Genomic DNA, 14,639 nt, shown 5'->3' with positions numbered 1-14,639 from the left:
TTAACCCTCAGGGCAACACTCCAGAAAACGTCATCATTCCCCACACTGTTAATCGTGAGCTGCAGGGAAATACATAGAAATTGTTGGTAATTTCAAGGATGTTTGGCATTTCAACACCATTGTCTGGGTGCAGAACTGACTCTTCTGGATCTTGCCTGGATGTGGCCAGCCCTGTATGTATTTCCTCGTGGGCCCACGCTGTTGAAAGCAGCCCCCAGAACACACTCTTGCTTTATTAGCTGCACCATCCTTTTTAAAATATATATATATATATATATATATATATATTATTTTTGATCTGGACCATTTTTTTAAGTCTATTGAAATTCGTCACAATATTGTTTCTGTTGTATGCTCTGCGTTTTTGACCACAAACCTTGTGGGATCCTACTTCCCCAGCCAAGAATCGAACCTACATCTCCTGCCTTGCAAGGCGGTGTCTTAACCGCTGGACCGCTGGGGAAGTCCCTGAGTCATCTATTTTTAATTAAGAAGAATATTTTCCTTACACAAGTTTGAGACGCCCACTAATGGAGAAAATACGAAGCCTCTGGAATGCCAGCTCTTATCTCTTGCCTTCAATGGCTCCCTCCTGACTGCGGTCCTCAGGATTCTCGAGTTAACCTCCGGGAAGCTGTGAAATGTCAGTCTCCAGAGCTCGCTCTTGGGAAACACCAGGCCCCCGGGTGATGAGCTGTTTGTTCTCTGCTGATCGCCTTACTAACACGCAGCCATGTTGGTGAGGCAAGCGGTTGGTCCGTCCAAGGCCGGATCTGACGCGAGAGCGATGCGCCTGTGTTTTCAGCATTCCTGCGGGGTTCCTGCAGGTCATCCATCGCTAGGCTCACGGTCCCCTGAGCAGAGCATCCGCTGGTGGTGGTTTAGTCGCAGTCACGTCCGACTCTTGCGACCGCCCCCACGGTACAGTCACTGTATCCCGCCAGGCTCCTCTGTCCGTGAGATTTCCCAGGCAAGAATACTGGGCGTGGTTGCCATTTCCTTCTCCACGGAGATCTTCCCAAGCCAAGGGTCAAACTTGCGTCTCCTGGTTACTCTTAGGGCAGGTTTTTAACCTCGTTCTCAAGGACTGGGATCTGAGGTTTTTTCATCCATCTCTCCTTTCTCTAACGGTATTTTTTTTTTTTTTTTTGTCTTTTTATTTATTTTGTAAATGTATTTTTAATTGGAGGCTAATGGCTTTACAAATGCTGTGTTGGTTTCTGCCGCGCAGCCAAGTGAATCAGCTACATGTATCCCTATATGTATATCCCCTCACTCTTAAGCTTCCGTCTCAGCCCCCATCCCACCCCTCCAGCTCATCACACAGCACCGAGCTGAGGTGCCTGTGCTATCCGGCGTCTTCCTACTAGCTAGCTATCTTACACACATGGGTAGTGTATATGCATCACTGCTGTTCGACTTCTCTCATTTTGGTACCTCGATTCCTCCTCTGCAAACTGCAGGTTGTCCATACGACTGTCCTGACGACCCCTCCCCACCACCGTCCCCACCCCCACACCATCCAGTGAGAACTTGGCTCCGGGGTTTGGGGATGAAGGGAACTCAGCCTTCAGCCTGTTGGCTTCAGGGTCCCCAGAGCGCTGCTGAAGGTGTGGGAGACGAGCTGCTCCGGTCAGGTGAGAGTCCCTGTGGGCCGCCCACTCTCCTGTTAGCTGCGGATGCACAGCTTCCTTTCTCTGCCCAGAACTCCTTGGAAGCAGCAGCTCAAAGTATATCCCAGAAGTTTGCAGGCTAGATATCTCGCAGCACCTGACAGGGTTTGTTTCCCAGCAGTGGTAGACCAGATGGTTGTGATCTGACCCCCATGCAATGTGGAATTTAATATAAGGGCTATAGTTAAGGACCCATAGAAATGTACAATTGCAAATTGTTATACATGCTGGGAGGCAGAAGAACAGTGTCTTAGGGGGAACAGTGGTGGGCACCTCCTTTAAATTGGGGCCTGTAGGGTCAATGAGACGGCCTCAGTATAGAAGCAATATATAAGGAGGCAGTGGAAGTTGGCCAGTTTCTTACGAACTTACTGATCAGAGACATGAATCTGTCTTTTGTTGCCTGACTGGAGTGTCTCAGTGTTCACTTAACAGATTGCCAGCCATAGGTGTTAGTTTCTGCCAGAATCCCCTGGTCAATAAATGTGTTAAAAAGCAAAACAGAGATCGACTATACGTTACCCAGCATTTCCACTCTTGGGTAAGTACTCAGGAGAGATGAAAAGGTTTGTCCACACAGAAACTTGCACACAGATGTTCGCTGCAGCGCCATTCGTAATAGTCAAAAGGAAGAAACCCCAGGAGCCATCCAAAGAGGAGGGCTTGGAGGGAGTTGGCTGTGATAAGGTCCGAGATTCCAGTGTTATTCGTACCTTTTAACCAACATCCAAACACGTTCCTCTAATTAGCTCACATTAGAAGGAGCTTCCTGTATGTGGAGCAAGTTCCGTCATTTGGACAAGAGACGGCTAGAGATGTCAACCAGGGATTGAAGTCTGCAAAATGAATTGATGAACTCAGTCCATTTTCTGATGTTAAATGCATGTGTTTTTAAGTGTACATCACTGGGACTTCCCTGACGGTCTAGTGGCTGAGACCCCATGTTTCCAGTGCAGGGGGGCCCGGGTTCGATCCCTGATCTGGGAAGTAGAGCCCAGATGCCATGACTAAAGAACATTTGTTGCTGGATGCCACAACAAAGACCCTGCCTGCTGCACCTAACACCCAGTGCAGGCAAATAAATACACATTGAGTAAATAAGGAAATATCACTCAGCTGCATGGCAACAAGCTGTCGGTGAGAGGAACCAACGGAATGGACAAAGTAAAAGAGGAGGAATTCAAATCACTTCATGGTGTGTATTCAGTTTCTAGTGATCCAGTGGTCCTGTGATGGTGTGTCGAGGTAAGCCAAAGCCTGGCTTAGGAAATGCAGAGCTTCAGGAGAATCTGGGTCCTAACAGATGAGAAGGTGCCCGGTGAAGACTGGTCGGAAGGAAGTGATTGCAGCGTCATAATGCTGAAAGTCTCAGGACTTCCCTCGTGGTCCAGTGGTTAAGAATCCACCTTGCAGTTCAGGGGACATGGGTTCCATCCCTGTTTGGGGAGGGGTCCAGTGGTTCAGAATCTATATCTTGCAGTTCAGAGGACATGGGTTCAATCCCTGTTTGGGGAACTAAGACCCCACATGCCACGGGGCAAGCAAGCCCGTGCACCACAACCAGAGAGTCTGTGCATGGCAGAAACAAAAGCTCGCACATGAGCCAGTGAAGATGCTGCGCGCTGCAACTAAGACCCAACACAGCCAAAGAAAGAAATAGCGAAAAAGCGAAAGTCCACCTCGAAATACAGCCAGGAGAACAAGGACCACCTGGACAGACAGGTGGACACGCAGTCTGGGTACCTGTGCTTGGAGAAGAAGAGTTCTGGGGGCCAACGACAGACTGGAGAAGATGAAGGGGAAGGGCTTGACACCATGAGAGGAGACTACACTTGAGAAACATGACCGATTAGGGGAGCAAAGACTTGGGCCTGTCCCTCCAGGGGAAAAGTGAGCCTGGGGAGAATCTGCTGTCTCTTGTAGTTTTCTGTGGACTGAATGGTTCAAAGTGAGTAGAAAGAGGAGGAGGTGCTTTGTCACCCCAGACGGTACAGAGTTGTGCAAAGGAATCTTACCTTGATCCTAAATGAAAGGAGGGCCCCTGGCCAGCGGGCAGGGTTGAAATGTCTCTTTCCAAAGTCGAGGCTGCGGACAGAAAGGGAGGACTTGAGAACAGGCTGACCCAAGGGAGGGCAAGCAGAGAGGAAAGGACTCCTGAAGTGGTTGGCATTTCCCCCTGAAAGTGCATCTAATCCCGCAAATCCAGCACAGCCCGGTCACTAAAGGTCTCTCAGCCTGCGTCTTCCCAGCTCACCACACCAGATGTCTGTTTTCAGCTTGCCAAGGACGCAGCCACCGGCTCGTATGAGTCAGGCCCCCGACAAACACTCCTGAATCCACATCTCTCTGCTTGCACTGAACCAGGTTGGGTCCTGCCTTTGTTCAAGCCCTGACAAACACTGCTGAGCCTGCATCTCTCTCCCTGCACTGAATCACGCTGGTTCCCGCCCTGTTCAAGCCCCCGACAAACACTCCTGAGCCTGCATCACTCTCCCTGAACTGACCCAGGCTGGATCCTGCCCTTGAGCCGGCACGTCACTCCGTGCACTGAACCAGGCTGGTTCCTGCCCTGTTCAAGCCCCCTACAAACACTCCTGAGCCTGCATTTAATTGCCTGAACTGAACCAGGCTGGGCCCTGCCCTTGTTCGAGCCCCCAGTAAACACTCCTGAGCCACCAACTCGCCCCCTGCCCTTGAACTAAGGTGCATCCTGCTCTTGTTCAGTCCCCCAGCAAACACTCCTGAGCCCGCATCTCACTCCCTGCAGTGAATCAGGCTGGGTCCTGCCGTTGTTCAAGCCCCTGACAAACAGTCCTGAGCCTGCGTCTCACTCGCTGCACCGAACCAGACTGGGTCCCGCCCTTGTTCAAGCCCCCGACAAACACTCCTGAGACCGCATCTGACTCTCAGGCTGGTTCCTGGCCTTATTCAAGCTCCGGGCAAAATATCCTGAGCCCCCGACTTTCTCCCTGCCCCTGAACTACTGTGTGTCCTGCGCTTGCTCAGTCCCACAGGAAACACTCCTGAGCCCGCATCTCACTCCCTGCACTGAGCCAGGCTGGGTCCTGCCCTTCTTCATGCCCCAACAAACAGGCCTGAGCCCACATCTTGGTCCTAGCATTGAACCAGACTGGGTCTTGCTCTTGATCCACTCCCCCAACAAATGCGCCTGAGGCCACATCTCGGTCACTGTACTGAACCAGTCTAAGTCCTGCCCCTGTTCAAGCCCCCGGCAAATACTCCTGAGACCACATCTCGGTCCCTGCACTGAACCAGGCTGGGTCCTGCACTTCTTCAAGGCCCCAACCAACACTCCTGAGCCTGCGTCTGACTCTCAGACTGGTTTCTGGCCTTATTCAAGCCCCCAGCAAACAATCCTGAGTGCACATCTCGGTCGCACATCTCTGTCCCTGCACTGAACCAGGCTGGGTCCTGCAGTTGTTCAACCTGTGACAAGTACTCCTGAGCCAACATCTCAGTCCGTGAACTGAACCAGGCTGGGTCCCACCCTTGTTCATGGCCCCGCCAAATACTCCTGAGACCACATCTCGCTCCATGCACTGAACCAGGCTGGGTCCTAGCCTCGTTGAGCCCCGACAAACACTCCTGAGCCCACATCTCGGTCCCTGCACTGAACCAGGCTGGATCCTGCCCTTGTTCAAGGACCGGAAAAACACTCCTGAGCCTGCATCTCGGTCCCTGCACTGAACCAGGCTGGTTCCTGCTTTTGTTCAATCCCCCGGCAAACAATCCTGAGCCCACAACTCGCTCCCTGCCCCTGATCTAAGGTGTGTCCTGCCCTTGTTCAATCCCCCAGGAAACACTCCTGAGCCCGCATCACTTGCTGCACTGAAGCAGGCTGGGTCCTGCCCTTGTTCAAGCCCCTGACAAATAGTCCTTAACCCTCATCTCGGTGCCTGCACTGGACCAGGCTGGGTCCAACCCACGTTCATGCCCACTACAAACAGGCCTGAACCCACATCTTGGTCGTAGCACTGAATGACACAGTGTCGTGCCCTTGTTCCATCACTCAGGAAATACTCGTGAGCCCACATCTTGGTCCCTGCACTGAACTAGGCTGCTTCCTGCCCTGTTCAAACCCCTTACAAACACTCCTGAACCTGCATCTCACTCCCTGCACTGAAGCAGACTGGATCCTGCCCTTGTCTCTCCACGCAGAACTCCACAGTGACTCCCCACATAGCCTGTGAATCCACTTGTGACAATACAGAGGCCCCGGAGATCATAACTTCCCCACTCCATCCCTTCTATCAGAGTGCTCCCTCCTTGTTTTTGGCCGAGAACCGCTAATAAAGAGGGAATGACATTTTGATGAGCTGCTAATAAGAGGGAATCACATTTTGATTTTTGATGAAAAATCACATTTAAAAATTTTTTTAAATTTTTTTATTGAAGCATAATTGCTTTACAGAATTTTACTCTTTTCTGTCAAATCTTAGCATGAATCAGCCATAGGTATACATATATCCCCTCCCTTTGAACCTCCTTCCCATCTCCCTCCCAATCCCACCCCTCTAGGTTGATACAGAGCCCCTGTTCGACGTTCCTGAGACATACAGCAAATTCTTTTTGGCTCTCTATTTTATATATGGTAATGTAAATTTCGACTGGTGTGCTGCAATTCATGGAATCGCAGAGTCGGACACGCCTGAGTGACTGAACTGAACTGAACTGAACTGAATGTAAATTTCCAGGTTACTCTCTCCATACATCTCATCCTCTCCCCATATCTGTTAGTCTATTCTTGGTATCTGTTATTCCATTGCTGCCCCGTAAATAAATTCCATTTTTCTAGACTGTATATATGCATTAGTATACGATATTTATGTTTCTCTTTCTGACTTACTTCACTCTGTATAATAGGTTCTAGGTTCACCCACCTCATTAGAACAGACTCAGAGGCTTTCCTTTTTATGGCTGAGTCATATTCCATTGTCTGTATGTACCACAACTTCTTTATCCATTCATCACATTTTGAAGATACGGACAGGCTTTTGAGTAGGAAGCAGTAGAGGAGAAAGGTCTGAGTGGCAACTTGCTGGGACCGTGGAGGAAATTTCCAAAGTAACACTGTTACACACTGTTTTAGTGACATGAAAAGTCGCTCAGTCGTGTCCGTCTCTTTGTGACCCTGTGGACTATACAGTCCATGGAATTCTCCAGGCCAGAATACTGGAGTGGGTAGCCTTTTACTTCTCCAGGGGATCTTCCCAGCCCAGGGATCGAACCCAGGTCTCCCTCATTGCAGGCGGATTCTTTACCAGCTGAGCCACCAGGGAAGACCGCACACTATTTTAAGAGAGTTCCAAAGTAAACTTACAAGTGTGAGATTAATTCTCAAATAAGCCATAGTGATGAGTGACTGAGTTAATGTCTCCTTAAAAAAAAAAAAAGAATGTCTCCTGAAGGCTGACCGTGGGCATCCACAGCCTCCCCGAATGCCAGCTCCTTTTATTGAATTACCGGTGCATGAGGCAAGCCCGCCTCCGTCCTGGGCAGTGAGAAGGCCGTGGGATCAGGTTGGGAAAGGACGTGCCCCTGGACGCTCGAGCGGCAGTGCAGGGCAGCACCCGGTACTCATGTTCTTTAACCCTCTTGTGAGGGTCCTTGCCCAGGGCACCGCATCTCTCCGTTTCCACCCCTGCGGCAGCAGCATTCAGCTGACTTCTCAGGGCGGAGCCACGATGGGGCTCAGCCAGCTTCTAGAACATGCTCCAAGCTCTGGGGTGACACAGATGCCCGCATCTAAGGGGGTCTGAAGATGAAGGTGGTGCCCGCTGGACCACTTTTCCTGGGCAGCTAGAGACAGGGCTGGTTTCACAGACCTGCTTCATGAAAGACTCTGTCTCCAGACTCATGTTCACAGTGGGGTTGCAACCCCAGAGGGCAGACAGTCAGTCTCCAGAACTTCCCTCCTTCCTGACTGCTCACCCTCTTTTGGACAAAAGATTGACATGGTAGATGTCTGTGTGAGGGTGTTGGCTGTACCCCAACCCCTGACCTTCCCTGTGAGGTTCAGAGGGTCTGAGCTCAGAGGAAGAAATTGACACATACCTTCCAGGATTGGAATGGCTGGTCTTCCTTATCAGAACCCAAATCCCATGGTGGCCTGGAGAACATTGAGAAAATAAACAGCATTCTGGGCTGTTTTCTCCACTTACTAGACTCACAGCTTAACGAGAAGAATGCCGGTATCACGCCCCCAAAGTTAGTCACTCAGTCGGTCATGTCCGGTTGTTTCAACCCTACAGACTGTAGGCTGCCAGGCTCCTCTGTGCATGGGATTCTCCAGCCAAGAATACTGGAGTGGATTGCCGTTTTCTCCTCCAGGGGATATTCCCAACCCAAAGAACAAACCAGGGTCTCCCGCATTGCAGGTGGATTCTTTACTATCTGAGCCACCAGCCTACACTTAGCCACAACGGCACTCATAAAGGGAACTCACCACTGGAGAGTCATTTCCAAACCAACATTGTTACACATTCTCTCAAGAAAGTTCCAAAATAAACTTCCACCTTTCTCTATATTCTATTATCTCCCTGATATATATATATATCAGATTAATTCTCAGATAAGCTGTGGTAATGGCTGACTCAGATATGCACTTCTTAAAAAAAAGTGTCTACTGCAAACATTCAGAAGAAAACTTCTTGCATGAAGAAGGAAAGGGCAGTCAGAAAAAAACGGAGAGCATCCCTCCTCGCAGGATATGGAGCTCAGACTTAAATACAGGGTTCATTTCTTCTTTAAGACTATGATGTTTTTCTCCTAAAGTGGCCCTGTTTCAGTTGACTGCAAATTTATTATAATATGAAGTTACTGAGTCAGGTGTATTAATTCCCACACCACCAGAGTGGTATACATTTGGGGAATTCTGTTTGTTTTTCAGCGTTGAATGGTTTCCCTACCCACTGAGCAGGAGTAACCCCCTCTCCTTCTAAAACCTTTTATTTTGTTGAAATAAGTCAGCTGCTACAAGGAAGAGGTATCAAAACCAACATCTGTCTTTAATCTCTTTTCAAAAAATCCACACACTTCACCTCCCTCTTCAGTGTATCTAAAAGGTGATCTGAAACCCTGAAAATGTAAAATCGCTGCACGTGGCACTTGTGGGGATGCCCGAGGACGATTTCCACATCAAGTCTGAATCCTTCCCCTGTGGCCTCCATAACCCACAGCCCCCAGGTGATCCTCCCCTGCGGTTTCCTGATAATATCTGCTGCGTTCATCGGGGCTGCAGACTTTTTACTCAGCAGCATGTTGAGCTCAGACAGAGAGTGCCTTCCACAGAGAAAACTGGAAGGGAAAGGAGAAAATAGAAATTATCATAGGAAGGGGAATAAATACGGTATACACACCTGCATGTCTATATAGCTCTTCTATCTATCTATCTGCCCACCTGCTTCTATCATCTGTCTGTCCACCTATCGATCTGCCATCTATCTACCAGTTTCTGTAAACTATCTACCTATTTATCATCAATATATTCCTGCTTCTATCATCTATTATCTTCCTGTTTCTATCATCTATTATCTGCCTGTTTCTATCACCTATTATCTGACCGTTTCTATCACCTATTATCTGACCCTTTCTATCATCTATTATCTCCCTGTTTCTATCATTTATTATCTGCCTGTTTCTATCATCTATTATCCACCTGTTTCTATCATCCATTATCTGCCTGTTTCTATCATCTATTATCCACCTGTCTCTATCATCTATATGTACCTATCTCTATCATCTATTATCTGTTTCTATCATCTATTATCTCCCTGTTTCTATCATCTATTATCTGCCTGTTTCTATCATCTATTATCTGTTTCTAGCCTCTTGAGAAATCTGTATGCAGGTCAGGAAGCAACAATTAGAACTGGACATGGAACAACAGACTGGTTCCAAATAGGAAAAGGAGTACGTCAAGGCTGTATATTGTCACCCTGCTTGTTTAACTTATATGCAGAGTACATCATGAGAAACGCTGGACTGGAAGAAACACAAGCTGGAATCAAGATTGTCAGGAGAGATATCAATAACCTCAGATATGCAGATGACACCACCCTTATGGCAGAAAGTGCAGAGGAACTCAAAAGCCTCTTGATGAAAGTGAAAGAGGAGAGTGAAAAAGTTGGCTTAAAGCTCCACATTCAGAAAACAAAGATCATGGCATCTGGTCCCATCACTTCATGGGAAATAGATGGGGAAACAGTGGAAACAGTGTCAGACTTTATTTTTCTGGGCTCCAAAACCACTGCAGATGGTGACTGCAGCCATGAAATTAAAATACGCTTACTCCTTGGAAGGAAAGTTATGACCAACCTAGATAGCATATTCAAAAGCAGAGACATTACTTTGCCTACAAAGGTCCATCTAGTCAAGGCTATGGTTTTTCCTGTGGTCATGTATGGATGTGAGAGTTGGACTGTGAAGAAGGCTGAGCACCGAAGAATTGATGCTTTTAAATTCTGGTGTTGGAGAAGACTCTTGAGAGTCCCTTGGACTGCAAGGAGATCCAATCAGTCCATTCTGAAGGAGATCAGCCTGGGATTTCTTTGGAAGGAATGATGCTAAAGCTGAAACTCCAGTACTTTGGCCACCTCATGCTAAGAGTTGACTCATTGGAAAAGACTGATGCTGGGAGGGATTGGGAGCAGGAGGAGAAGGGGACGACAGAGGATGAGATGGCTGGATGGCATCACTGACTCGATGGATGTGAGTCTGAGTGAACTCCGGGAGTTGGTGATGGACAGGGAGGCCTGGCATGCTGTGATTCATGGGGTCACAAAGAGTCCGACATGAATGAGCGACTGAACTGAACTGGTCATCTATTATCCACCTGTTTCTATCATCTATTATCTGCCTGTTTCTATCATCCATTATCCGCCTGTTTCTATCATCTATTACCCAACTGTTTCTATCATCTATTATCTGCCTGTTTCTATCATCTATTATCTCCTGTTTCTATCATCTATTATCCAACTGTTTCTATCATCTATTATCTGCCTGTTTCTATCATCTATTATCTGTTTCTATCATCTATTATCTCCCTGTTTCTATCATCTATTATCTGTCTGTTTCTGTCTTCTATTATCTCCCTGTTTCTATCATCTATATTTCCCTGTTTCTATCACCTGTATCTACCTGTTTCTACTATTTATCTTCCCGTTTCTGTGTTCTATCATCTATTTATCTATCCCCTCTCATTAACATCTGAGTTTAGTGCAGTGTGTCTGCTATAGTTGACAAGCCAGTATTATTACCTGATTACTCAGTAAAGCCCACAGTTTATAACCACCTGTGCTCTGTCTAACCCCTCCACTCCTCCTTAACCCTTGGCAATCAAAGACTTTTTTTTTAACCATCCCAGTTGTTTTTGTTGTTCAGTCACTAAGTCATGTCCGAATCTTTGTAACCCCATGAACCGCAGCACGCCAGGCCTCCCAGCCATCACAAACTCCCAGAACTTCCTCAACCTCATGTCCATCAAGTCAGGGATGCCATCCAACCATCTCATCCTCTGTCGTCCCCTTCTCCTCCAGCCTTCAATCTTTCCCAGCATCAGGGTCTTCTCTAATGAGATGGCTCTTCTCATCACACGGTCAAAGGATTGGAGCTTCAGATTGGAGCTTCAGATCTGTCAGTTCAGTCACTCAGTTGTGTCCATCTCTTTGCAACCCCATGGACTGCAGCACACCAGGCCTCCCTGTCCCTCACCAACTCCCAGAGCTTGCTCAAACTCATGTCCATTGAGTCGATGATGCCATCCGACCATCTCATCCTCTGTCGTCCCCTTCTCCTCCTGCCTTCAATCTTTCCCAGCATCATTGTCTTTTCCAATGAGTCAGCGTTTGGCATCAAGTGGCCAAAGTATTGGAGTTCATCAGTCCTTCCAACACATATTCAGGCTTGATTTCCTTTAGGATCGACTGGCTTGATCTCCTTGCAGTCCAAGGGACTCTCAAGAATCTTCTCCAACACCACAGTTCAAAAGCAGCAATTCTTCGGCGCTCAGCTTTCTTTATAGTCCAACTCTTCACATCCATACATGACTACTGGAAAAACCATAGCTTTTCCTTTGTTGGCAAAGGAAAGTCTCTGCTTTTTAATATGCTGTCTAGTTGGTCATAACTTTTCTTCTAAGGACCAAGCGTTTTTTAATTTCATGGCTGCAGTCACACATCTGTGGTAATTTTGGAGCCTGAGAAAATACAGTTTATGACTATTTCCATTGTTTCCCCATCTATTTGCCATGAAGCGATGGGACCAGATGCCATGATCTTAGTTTTCTGAATGTGGAGCTTTAAGCCAGCTTTTTCAGTCTCCTTTTTCAGTTTCATCAAGAGACTTTTGAGTTCCTCTTCACTTTCTGACATAAGGGTGGTGTCATCTGCATATCTGAGGTTATTGATATTTCTCCCGGCAATCTTGATTCCAGATTGTGCTTCCTCCAGCCCAGCGTTTCTCATGATGTACTCTGCATGTAAGTTAAATAAGCAGAGTGACAATATACAGCCTTGACATACTCCTTTTCCTATTTGAAACCATGTCCAGTTCTAACTGTTGCTTCCTGACCTGCATACAGATTTCTCAGGAGGCAGGTCAGGTGTCCTGGTATTCCCATCTCTTTCAGAATTTTCCACAGTTTGTTGTCATTGACACAGTCAAAGGCTTTGGCATAGTCAATAAAGCAGAAGTAGATGATTTTACAATCTCTTGCTTTTTTGATGACCCAACAGATGTTGGCAATTTGGTCTCTGGTTCCTCTGACTTTTCTAAATCCAGCTTGAACATCTGGAAGTTCATAGTTCACATACTATTGAAGCCTGGCTTGGATACTTTTAAGCATTACTTTGCTAGCGTGTGAGGTAAGTGCAATTGTGCGGTAGTTTGATCATTCTTTGGCATTGCCTTCCTTTGCGATTGGAATGCAAACTGACCTTTTCCAGGCCTGTGGCCACTGCTGAGTTTTCCAAATTTCCTGGCATACTGAGTGTAGCATTTAACAGCATCATCTTTTACAATTTGAAATAGCTCAACTGGGATTCCATCAGCTCTACTAGCTTTGTTTGTAGTGATGCTTTCTGAGGCCCACTTGACTTCACATTCCAGGATGTCTGGCTCTAGGTCAGTGATCACACCATCGTGATTATCTGGGTCGTGAAGATCTTTTTTGTACAGTTCTGTGTATTCTTGCCACCTCTTCTTAATATCTTCTGCTTCTGTTAGGTCCATACCATTTCTGTCCTTTATCGAGCCCATCTTTGCATGAAATGTTCCCTTCGTATCTCTAGTTTTCTTTAAGAGATCTTTAGTTGTTCTCATTCTGTTGTTTTCCTCTATTTCTTTGTACTGATCACTGAGGAAGGCTTTCTTATCTGTCCTCGGTATTCTTTGGAACTCTGCATTCAGATGCTTATATTTTTCCCTTTTCTCCTTTGCCTTTAGCTTCCCTTCTTTTCACAGCTATTTGTAAGGCCTCCTCAGACAGCCATTTTGCCTTTTTGCATTTCTTTATTTTGGGGATTGTTTTGATCCCTGTCTCCTGTACAGTGTCATGAACCTCCGTCCATAGTTCATCAGGCACTCTCTCTATCAGATGTAGTCCCTTAAATCTATTTCTCACTTCCACTGTATAATCATAAGGGATTTGATTTAGGTCATACCTGAATGGTCTAGTGGTTTTCTCTGCTTTCTTCAATTTAAGTCTGAATTTGGCAATAAGGAGTTCATGATCTGAGCCACCGTCAGCTCCCGGTCTTGTTTTTGCTGACTGTAGAGAGCTTCTTCATCTTTGGCTGCAAAGAATATAATCAATCTGATTTCGGTGTCGACCATCTGGTGATGTCCATGTGTAGAGCCTTCTCTTGTGTTGTTGGAAGAGGGTGTTTGCTATGACCAGTGCGTTCTCTTGGCAAAACTCTATTAGACTTTGCTTTGCCTCATCTTGTACTCCAAGGTCAAATTTGCCTGTTACTCCAGGTATCTCTTGACTTCCTACTTTTGCATTCCAGTCCCCTGTGATGAAAAGGACATCTTTTTTTGGCTGTTAGTTCTAGAAGAAGCATCAGCCTTCCCGATGAATATTCAGCGTTGATTTCCTTTAGGGTTGACTGGTTGGATCTCGCTGGTGTCCAAGCGAGTCTCAAGAGTCTTCTCCAGGAGCACCACAGCTTGAGAGCATCGGTGCTTCGGCATTCAGCCTTCTTTTCACTTTCCTAGAAAGTCGTCTAGCTGAAGCATAGGGTGCTGTGGTTTTTCACACTGTCCCGTTTCACTTGGCCGTGTGCATTTTAAGGTTCTAAAGATTTTCAGAACAAAACATTCCGCTTAAATCAAGAACAATTCAGGAATCATACATATTTTCCATAACTGCAAAATGGACCGACTCGATTTTTCTAACATTCCACGTGAAGGCCCCTAGTTCTGTAACCAGCATGCAACAGTGTGGTTATATCTGATATTTAATGCCAGTCTCATTTGGCTCATGCATTCTTTGCATTTTTATGCATTCATTCCACACTTGTGTATTCATAAAGCCCTTGCTTGAAAGGAGCTTACAATTATTTTTATTACAAATGCCATTACAAGCGGGAGCTTACAACTGTTTTTTATTACAAATGTCATTACAAGCAGTAGCTCATGTATGTCTACATTTTTATCTAAAGAAGTCAGAAAATACACATGCCAATGAACTCCGATTAAAATCCAAAAATTAGGGTGTCCTGGGAGATTTTGCATTTCATGTGCGTTCATGTTTAAAGAGTCTTTTGTTCTGAACATATTTATTCGTGACATCTATCAGAGTAGTTTTCAACTGTGAGTTTACCTTGTCCTAAGGAAACTCATCTCCCCTATTTCAGACTTTCAAAGTAGTGTGCCAGGAACAAAATTGCTAAGTACCTGGGGGACTTCCCTGGAAGTCCAGTGGTTAAGACTTGCCTTCCAATG

The sequence above is a fragment of the Bos indicus x Bos taurus genome, chromosome X, assembly GCF_003369695.1.
Source record: "Bos indicus x Bos taurus breed Angus x Brahman F1 hybrid chromosome X, Bos_hybrid_MaternalHap_v2.0, whole genome shotgun sequence".
In the NCBI taxonomy this organism is placed as follows: domain Eukaryota; kingdom Metazoa; phylum Chordata; class Mammalia; order Artiodactyla; family Bovidae; genus Bos; species Bos indicus x Bos taurus.
Note: the sequence above shows the minus strand (reverse complement) of the source record.